General features: G+C 47.3%; 1 non-coding gene across 1 annotated transcript; it reads right to left on the bottom strand.

The window, feature by feature from the left end:
• Nucleotides 1-1,940: 1,940 nt before the first annotated feature.
• LOC142591799 (U2 spliceosomal RNA) lies at nt 1,941-2,124 on the bottom strand. Its single transcript, XR_012830532.1, has one exon. It is a non-coding gene; the product is annotated as a U2 spliceosomal RNA (small nuclear RNA).
• Nucleotides 2,125-10,285: the final 8,161 nt, after the last annotated feature.

Below are 10,285 nucleotides of genomic sequence, written 5' to 3' on the forward strand. Positions count from 1 at the left end.
TTCAATTGAGGCAGGGTTTGTATATGATTTTTTTTTGTTCTTTCCTTGCCCACACGTTGTTTTTTTTTTGACACTTCCACGGAGGACTCCCAACACAGAGAGTGTGAACTGCGTAAAAGTGAAAACAACAAGAAATAGTGCAGCAGCTGCATTTCACGGAACTTTCATCCAAGGCCCCGAGCGTACTGGCGGGTCAATGCGACCAAATTTCAAATTGCGGCACCCGCTAAACCTCGAGCCTATAATTTTCTTCGTTGATGGCTAAGTACATCGATCGCCGTCGCTGACACGTTGGTGCCTTGTAACCACAAATTATTCCTCCAGTCTTTGAACATGATTTGAACGTTTTCCACCTTATTTTCTTTCTTTTTAACGTAGGGGGCCCATAAACCGCTACATACTCATCGAATAGGCTATAATCAACACTTGAGTTCGGTAGCAATGAGTGGGTCGTTTATCCCAGCAAGGACGTTGGACTTCTTTCATTAAGCCGGTGCAATGGAACTTTCCTTCAGGGTTTTTTTGGAGGGCTATATTGTAGCAGCGTGTAATCAACCCCGACTTTTGCCCCGTGGCTACGTCGGCATTTGCAGTGGGTCGTAAGTTGTGGAGGAATTTCTTTGCAAGAGGCTGAGACACAGGCTGTAGTGTTGTGCGCCGGAGGAACCAACATAGGGTTTAGTCGGTGCAAAGCTGTTAATCTCTGAAGCACTCAACAGGGACATGCTGTCGTGGGACAAGTGTTATATCAATCAATCAATCAATCAATCAATCAATCAATCAATCAATCAATCAATCAATCAATCAATCAATAGACATTTATTTATACAATACACACGAATACATTATCATGTGATATTGTGATGTTATAAAGAAAATCAATGCGTACGAGTGAAAGTTTGTTGTCTAGGCAGTGTCACTACGTACAAATTCCTCAAAATTGATATACACGAAAATAAGGTTGCTTCTGTATTATGTAAAAATGGCGACAGATTGGAAGACGTCTAAAGAATATATGAATTTCTTACATTGCGGCGAGATGTCTCTGAAGTAAACATGCGAAGGAGTTTTTTTTTTTTGCTTTAATTTATTTCATCGCATTCATATTTGGTAGCCGTTTTAATGTGCCTAGAAAGGCAGCTACGACGCATTTATTTAGCGGGACATGAATGCAACAACATTTTTCCTTTCGTGCGAGATACGTAATTATCTGGAGCATATCTCCTTCAAGATATTGTGTATTCGGCGCCGCGGGCAGACGTATTGCGAGGCGAACGAGGACAAATAAATTAAATTGCTGCGTGACCACTTGGCTTCGGTGTCGTCACCTCTAAGCTTCCCTTAAAATGCTGGACATCGCAGTTTAATTGACGGGAATTTATGTAGAATTCAGCGTTAGCAGTGTGTTACACGGGGCTGGTTGGCTCATCTTTAGAATAAGAACAGGAACAGCGCATCACAGGACGAGCGAGTCATGTGCTTTTTACTCACTCATCCTGTGTTGGGCTGTTCCGGTTCTTATTCTATAAAATTCGGCGGTATTCGCTTACCGCCGCATGACTTTGGGCTCTTCTAGTGTGGAATCATAAGCGGAAATCTTGGACGGGGCAGTGAGACAGACAAGAGACAACGGGGCAACTCGCGAATAAATTTCGTTGAAAGCCAGATGCGTGCATATAGAGACGCGACGATGGTGCGCAGACCCCCATACCACGCTTAAAAGAAAAATCTGCGCACACTTCTGGAGAAGAGCAGAGACACGCTTGCGCGATAGCTAAGCAGGCGTGCCATATGAGGAAGAAAGCGAAAGCATGTGTAAGTGACCCCTTGGTCTTGTTGCGCAGCAAATAGGAAATGTTTTTTTAGAAAGACTGCGCTAATTTTCTTTAGAGCAAAGCTGTATACGTCTCGTTTCCACCGCATCGACGTTCGTAGACCGAAAACCGCGGGTGGGTACCGAAGACAGTGCAGTACTGGACCGACCCACGGTGGAGGGGAAGCAGGCTTCAAGCACTTCGTCTACTTGCGAAAATAAGTTGGACATCTTGGGCCCAAATACAACCCGCATCAGATATTAAGGTGATAATAAAAGAAAATACACTTTGATCCACGTCGGCAGTGTCTACGTTCGCACCGCCCTCTCTTTGTCGGCGTTTCAAGCGCTTGCGCATCTTCTTTCCTTTTCTTCCCCCCCCCCCTCCCCTGGTGTAGTTCCCGTGAAAAGGTCACGTGTGTCTATAGTTGCCTCCGGCTCCTCGGGCCGGCGGCGCCGTCGTCCACGCGAATGTTTATGCAAGTCACGGTCGATGAGTCTGCACCCATGTTCAAAAAACAATTAAATTATGGGGTTTTACGTGCCAAAACCACTTTTTGATTATGAGGCACGCCGTAGTGGAGCACTCCGGAAATTTTGCCCACCTGGGGTTCTTTAACGTGCACCTAAATCTCAGCTCACGGGTGTTTTCGCATTTCGCCCCCATCGATGTTCAAAATTCAGTGTCACCTCTGTGTCGTATGCTAAACAGATTCGCTCGTCATCCACTTTCGCAGAGCGGAATGTCTCGTGGTTTTTTGTTCATTGCGTGCTCTTCAAGAAGACGCAACATATGTTACCTTTTATGCCCGGTGGGATGTGCGTACCTGCGCGGTGTCTATGTACGTGCGCATGTGCCTTCCAAAGAGTTTCAGTTGCGTGCTAGCGCCCGGTCCCTTGCCTGCCTCAGTGGCCCGTCTAAAGTTTGCGTCTACCATTCCACGCAAGAATGAACGCGCTTGGAAGCACAAGGATTGCTCGCGTGACCGACAAAGGAGCGAGACGCCGCTTGCTATTGCACCACCTTCAGAACCGGCCCACAGTACTTCGCCCAGAAGCGGGCACAGAACAGGCACCGAACTCCAGGAAACATGGCATAAAGGGCTTGGCACTTTGTTAAAATAATTGTGCGCTTGAAGGTGAACCCTCGTAGCGCTGAGGCTGTTGAGGTACATTTTCTCGTTTCGCAACGTAATTCAGTGAAGATCCGAGCCGACAACTTGCGCATTGCTAGAGGGGGCAGTGTGAATCGAGCTGCATATAAACCATTTTGCTGCACGAGTGCTGCCCTGTGTCACGAGCTATTCGGGAAGACAGTAGCAGGAGCAGCCTGGGCTAGCAAAGTCCCGGAGGGCTTCTCTAATAAGACTCGCTTAAACGTAACGAGTTTTCAGTCTATTATATCTTTAATGAAACGACTTCGTCAAGCATACAACGCAACTGGAGGCGAAGATTACTCAGAAAGGCGCCGTAGTTAGGAAACCGCGTCTCAATATGCGCCCAGAGTTAAGCGACAAATCATATAGCTTTATAAATATAACCTAAGTGCATACCAGCCTTAAGGATCGGTGGATCGGTATGTTCGAAGCTCAAAACTAACAGAGCATCAGTATCCTACTGCCAGTCAGGTTAGAGCAGATGCCTTTCGAAACGCACCTCGAACAGGTTGAAATTACAGGCAGCCCAAGCTGTACGCTTACTGCACGACGCAAGTTCTACGGACAGGATTCGCGCAACACTTGCAAGGCATGTGGTGTCGCCTTAGTTATGCATACAGGTGTGGTGGTTATTTAACGTTCGATGGCTAACACGCACAGCTGTTCAGTCCATTGATTTTAAATTATTGTGCGAAATGAAGCTTTTTTTTTTCTCTCTCTCTCTATTGAAGTGGGTTAGGTCTGTTGTGTGTATCTGTCATAGATGGCGTGATCACGTAATTGCACCACCGGTTTCCTTTTTGTTTCTATTGTTATAGTTTTCAGAGATATCTTATTCACCTGCGACAAGTTATGTTATCCCGCTTTCTCAGCTGCATTCACGCAAAAAAAGAGAAATTTACTCGTATAGGAACTCCGAGAAAGGGAAGGCAGCTAATTAAAAAAAAACTGTGATTTCACGCGGTACCCTGTGAGCACACCTATTCATTTAGCACGCAAACTCAAAGGTTGGCGTTATGTGTCGAAGTCTAGGCTGATTCAAGTGAGAGGCAGCTAAAAAATTATGGCGCCTAATTATTTTCTAAATTTCTATAGGTAGGTTATGAGGCACTAAGTAGTGGACTCGGTATTACTTTTGGCCACAAGCGGTTTTCCTTTTTTTTTTCAACGTACACTTAATCTTATTAAAACAAGGTTTTTCACGTTCCGATCCCCATGAGAACGTGGACGCTGTAATCAAGGCGTCGAACCTGCGACCTCGAGCTCGGCAGCGAGACGCCATAGCCCCTGTATGAACCTCAACGACGGGAACGTGAGAGGAAGTCTGAATGAATATAACGCTTCATGGCACGCAGCGCTCGGACGCGGGCCTTACTGTCACATCACTTCATTATGGTGACAAATTACCCGAGGGCGTTTGGAGAAAATAACCGATCCATAATGTTCAACCTACGGACTGTGCATGTTGGCTTGATTTTGGGGTCCGTCGTCCCTTACGTGTTGCGACGGCGATAGATGGCCCGCTCTGCGACTGCCGGAAAAAAAAAAGAACGTGCCTGTGTGTGTGATACAAAATAGTGCAGACCCCCCGCGATGTTGTGTAGTCAATCAATCCATTCTTCGCTCTGAAGGAATATTGATCAAGAATTCGTAGGGAGGGGACTCTCTTCATCGATCCCCGACAGCAGGCCGATTGTTGCGACCGCCTTCTGTGGTGAGCGAAAGGGTGGCGGGGGGGAGGGCATTCCAATCGCTTGGCCCCGCTCATTATTGAGCTGCAATTCGGTTGTGCTACGGGGCTTCCTAGTGTAAATGTACGCATCTCTGAGCAACTGCGTCAGCTTCTCAGCTGGCCAACATGTACCGCCCGTAACCCGTGCATTGGGGGCACGCTATGAAGGTCCCTTGGTGGTCAAAATTAATCCGGAGTTCCCTCACCACGGCGGGTCTCTTAATCAAATCGCTGTTTCGGCACGCAAAACCACAGAATTCAATTCAATATGTACCCTCAACATAAATGCTGGGCAGCGACGGAAAGGTGGCAAGTCTGATCGGCGGAACTTACAACACGCTGTCTTAAAGGTAGCAGGGGGCCAAGAGAGTAAATATAAGGCAATGATTCCTCCGTACCCCAAATCGCCTCATGCCTAAACCGGAGAGATTGATGATGATTGTTACTAACTATACAGCGTAGCGATAAATTACGCGAGGAAGATATCAGATGGCTATATAGGGGCCTTAGAAGCAGTCGCTGTAAGGTGCGTAAAATTCATGTGCCACAAGATTATGTTAATGGCTAACGAAGTGGGCACTACGAATACAAAAAAGACAATAATAATGGATGATATGATATGCTAGATTGTGTCAGCGGTCAAAATTACTGAGAAGCCTTACTGCCTTAAAGAGCTCTTGAAACTCAAGGGCTCAAGGCATGTGCTTTGCAGAACGCTACTATCGCATCATCAACCAGTGGCGAGTGGAGGCTCTACGAATTTCTAGGGCTAGTAACATGTATCACAACGACATTCAAGAAAACTAGAACTGCGTTGGCGTTAGAAGATGATTCTGCACTAAGAAATATTAACCGATGGAGGCGATAAGGTGGAGGGAAATGTTCCTTTCTCTCAAGTATCGGTAACATCAGCTTAAGAAATCTATGCCGACTTCAATACTTCTTGCCTATTGTGCTGCCTGTCTACTGAGCACCAACCCACTGTCACATACCCCTTATGGAAAATATGCAAATAATATTTTCATAGCTAGTGTCACATGCCCAATTGCTCATACGCGATGACCCAAGTTGTATATTTCTGTTGGCTACCTCTGTACTTTTTGTGGTGTAATGAATGCTCAAGCGGTCGATTGGGCTCGACTTACCTGGCGTCTTCTACTGCACACCACCGTACACACTCCCCACGAGTTCTACGGCTGTCTTGGTGAATTTCACGGATAATTTTTGTAGAAAAATTTTGGCTACAATAACGTCCAATGCCCTTTTGCATCCTCGCAGTCGAGGAGCGTAGGTCTTTTGCCGAACAGTGTGTTGCACATTCAAGCAAAATAAATATATTCCTGCTCCCCCTTATGGCGTACGCCATGGCGACGGCATAGTGCTTAACGCAGCTTGGCACAACACATTTCTTGGGATAAGCTGCAGCATCTTCGAGAATTTCCAATGCAAAAATGCTATACATGCTACGCTTTAGACATGGCCGACCAAAATATCCCTTTAGCTTCAGTGGAAATTAGATCTATAGTCGGTCTCAACTTAAGAAGTACAAGCAAACTCTACCGGCAAAAACGCTCTGTAGCTACCCTTCATCTCTGTAAGACAGCCAAGCCACGGAGTCCACTCACCGCTAACTGACTTTGCTGCTCTGAAGTAAATGCTGGGCTAACTATAAAAAAAGCTGGGGCAGCTTTAGTGGCCCCGAAGACTAGACAAACAGCGAAGCTGGCGGCGCCACGTAGGTTACTCTTAGTTCGGCAAAGTCTATGCTTGCTTGCGCTTGTACACTAGGTCAAATTTTCTTCGTGGTTAGGCTTCCAGACGCGGTCAAGTTTTATGCGTGGTGTCGTCGTTAGTCCCCCAAAGAGCAATGAACATTCGGTCATTAAAGTATATACAACGTGTTGTGTCGAGCTTCTGCAAGTAGCTGACGTTTCGTTGCCGCTTCGCCGGCGCGATGTTCGCGATTGGACCGCAGTCGTCGCATCCGCTCTCAAGTAGAGGCCTCCTCTATTTCGAGAGTGACGCGCTACTTCTGCCGCCCCATCTCTCTCTTTCGTCGGCAGTTCTCTCGGCGCGGTGGTGGAGAGGAGCAGCTTTTACACCCTCGCGGTGACGTCACGGCTTAGATCCGCATCTGCGCATGCGCGGCCTCCGTACGGCGCGGCGAGGCAAAGCTACGGTGAAGCGCTGCCGGCGCGCGCGATGACGTCGTCGCTCGGTGAGGTTTTGCTGCGCACGTTCGCCGGCCTTACCACCACCTTAAACAGCATCGCTGTTAAAAGAAAGGATCCGCAGAGTTGTCGAAGGTAGTGCGTTAAGCAATGAATGGATACAGGAACGCAAGGTATTGCCACCATCGAAACTATGTGTGAGGTGTGTACTGCAGCAGGGAGTTACTCGTATGTATTTCTCTAAGAGCCGTCGGTGACATCTAGTGGCGCCGCCGCAAAGCCTGCGCGTGGCCTCCGAGATGCATGGCGCGCCGCTGGGTGCGAAAGCAAGGAATCGCTTCATGCGGCAGATGGTCGAGAAGTACGCGCGCGGCCTCCGAGACTTAAGCGTGTCGCGCATCGGCTTGCGGGCGCTGAGAATTGTACCCTCGTTAGCTCCATACTCAGTGGCACATGGTCAGTGACCCAAGTTCACGACAGGCCATTTCCCGAGCGGCACATAGTGAGTGCATTCATGGCACAGTTCGGTAAGGCTTTGGCGTGAAAGCCGATTTGTTCTTCTACGGGTGGAGCTTGTTTGTAATTCTTCGGTTTTCCCCCACTATAATCGTTTATTCACAAACGTCAAATGATGGGCAAAAGGATGGACGTGACAAGAAAGCTGAAAAGTCTGGCATTAGCCTTAGTCTGGCATTCATAGCTGCTGCGTACGCAATAATAAAGGCCACTGGGTCTGCAACTGAATTATTTGTTAAAACGCTTTTAGCTGTACAGTCCTTATGCTTCATGTAGTTACCTTTAAAAAAAAGTGTTTGTAGTGAAGCTCGTAGGGGGATTTCGCAATCTTTTTCGCGCGGTCATGGCTGGCGTACGCTGTGCGCTTGGTATCAAAACCGCCAACAGCGCAATCTGCGCCACAGTCTCAAACAGATTCATTGAAACGTTATTTTCAATAATTATAGAAGAAAGGTTATGTTTCGTATGCTTCACTCAAATATAGAACTCGTTTGCATATTTATCTTAGCCAGTATATTACTGAGAGTTAATCTGTATACTTCTGCACGAATGGTGTTTGGCCGTGGGAGAAAGCTCAACCCATCACAACTGAAGGCGCACGCCGCGTGCAGAACAAGGTTCCTTGCAGCACCACCAGATGGCGCTCGCCTCCGCGCATTCGCTCGCAGTAAAATTGATTAGGAAGAACGGCTGAGGAATATGGGAGAAAGTAAATCGGCTGGGAGAGTGTTGAGATATCTGTACAGGAAAAACATTGATTCACAGTGGAGGAAAAGAACTAGGAAACTTACCAGCAAGTATGCGGCCTGTAGGGTGGGCAACACAGCAACAAAGAAGGTCAAGTGGAAAGTCAGAGGCCGAAATAATCTCATGGGTGGCGGCAATGGAAAACAAACCTGCCATGAGTAACTGCTTAAGAGGAAAAAACGAAATCAGGAAAGAAACAATTTATTATAACTCAAAGGGACGCTCATTACTTTTCGAAGAGAGATTGGGATGCCTTAGAACACGCACCTCTAAAGCGACATATAAGAAGGAAGAAGAAGCATGTGCTTGCTGCGGTAAAGCTATGGAAACGATGGAGCATGTTTTATTAGAATGTGAAGACGTCTACCCACCGGTCAATTTAGGCACCACTGGCCTCCTTGAAGCCCTCGGGTTCAGCGAGAGCAGTGTAAAAGTAAACATGTCCGCAATAGGCATTAGTAAGAGGCAATTGGAAGTTTGGTGGAATAAAAGTAGGGAAACGACAGAAAACGGGGACGTACAAAAGCACTGTGCGCAATATGGGATCAGAAAATTTGGTTGTGGGAGTTCGTAGTGTTTTTTTTTTCTTTTTTTATTGTTTAACCCAAGTAGGACATTAGGCAGTATAATAGCCAGAGCTTGATGGCGCAACGCACCGCCTCGTTCCAAAGGGGACGTTCATAACATCCATCCATCCATTCATCCATCCATCCATCCATCACGGCACCGGCCAGCGCCCAGCGTGCGGAGGGAAGGAAAAAAAAAACCATAAAGCTCGCTTTCACCCATAGCGTTTGCCGCGAGCGCTTTACACTAAAGATTACGTTTGCATAAGCTGCGGTTGCCGCGAAGCGGCAACGGTGGCATAGGAAGCAGGTAGTGACGTAACCACACTTTCGAATATAGAAGAAGAACCCGCCCAGCGATTGATTTCATCTGTATTCTCACAGCGCTATGGAAAGACCACGCATAGTTAGCATTCCCAAAGACCAGCGTGAACATGATGAGCGACGAAAGGAACACCAACGTGAACATGCACAACGGCGTAGTGCTCAGGCTCGGCAGGACCCAGTTCAAGGCTACGTCACACTGGTCAAACGGATCAGGTGATACCAGATCTTCGCTTGTCAGCTATCTTCACAGCGTGTGTTCGAGTTCATCCTTCTACGTCAACCACGTCACTTGAATTCTCTTTTGGTACTCATCAAGAGCTTCAATGTCATACCTTCGGTGGTATGTATATTTCTTGATAGTCATCCAAAGGATGCAAAGGCAATACGAAATATGTGTCACTACATCCCTTTGTTACATCTGTAACCAATATATTGAGACCTGAATCGGCAGGATAACCGGGGCACGCGCGGTGGCTATTCAAGTTTACTTATGTCAGGAGCGCGCGCATTCATTTGGCTCCATGAACAGTACGGCAGGGCGAGACTGATATCGAAGTTCGACCTGTCCAACATCATTTGCTTGTATCACTTAGTCATAGCAGTTGTAAGTTCATCCTGACATAAAAAACTTTGGGGACGCTTAAGCTTCGCCTTCAAGAGTGGAACGCGATAGCACAGAAGGATACCCGATTGTTTCTCATGCTTCCCGGCAACTGCAGCTTATGTAGCCGTAAGGTTTTCTTGGAAACGCTCGAACGCCATGCACAAAGGCGAACTTTCTGGTTCTTCTGTTTGCTGCTTTCCCCCTCAGAGGGGGGCCGTGAATGCGCGGAGGCGAGCGCCAGCTGGATGGTGTTGCAAGGAACCGAGCAGGGCGCATCGCTCCTACTAAGGCAGACATCAAACGGAAGCTGGAAAAGGGGTTTGTGTTTGAGTTTCTGCGTAACAGATTTATGTTTTCTCGTATGTTCAAATGACATTCCGACGCGGTCATGTCTGCAGGTTGTGTGTAAGTCGTACTTTAAGAATCTTCTGACGCATATTATTTTTTTAGAAATTGAATTAGTTCAGTAACGCCTAAGCGCCACGAGGGCCGGCGTGGTTCGGGATGATTTTTCGCGAGCGGACAACGCCGCCGAAACTGGATTTTCGGCGACACAGGGCCCTTAACCAATATAAGCATTAGGAGCACTCCTTAGCCCACGCACAACTCCGATGGCGCCTGATCAACCACACATCAAACGCAGAAATACCTT

Source organism: Dermacentor variabilis, chromosome 8, assembly GCF_050947875.1.
Source record: "Dermacentor variabilis isolate Ectoservices chromosome 8, ASM5094787v1, whole genome shotgun sequence".
NCBI lineage: Eukaryota > Metazoa > Arthropoda > Arachnida > Ixodida > Ixodidae > Dermacentor > Dermacentor variabilis.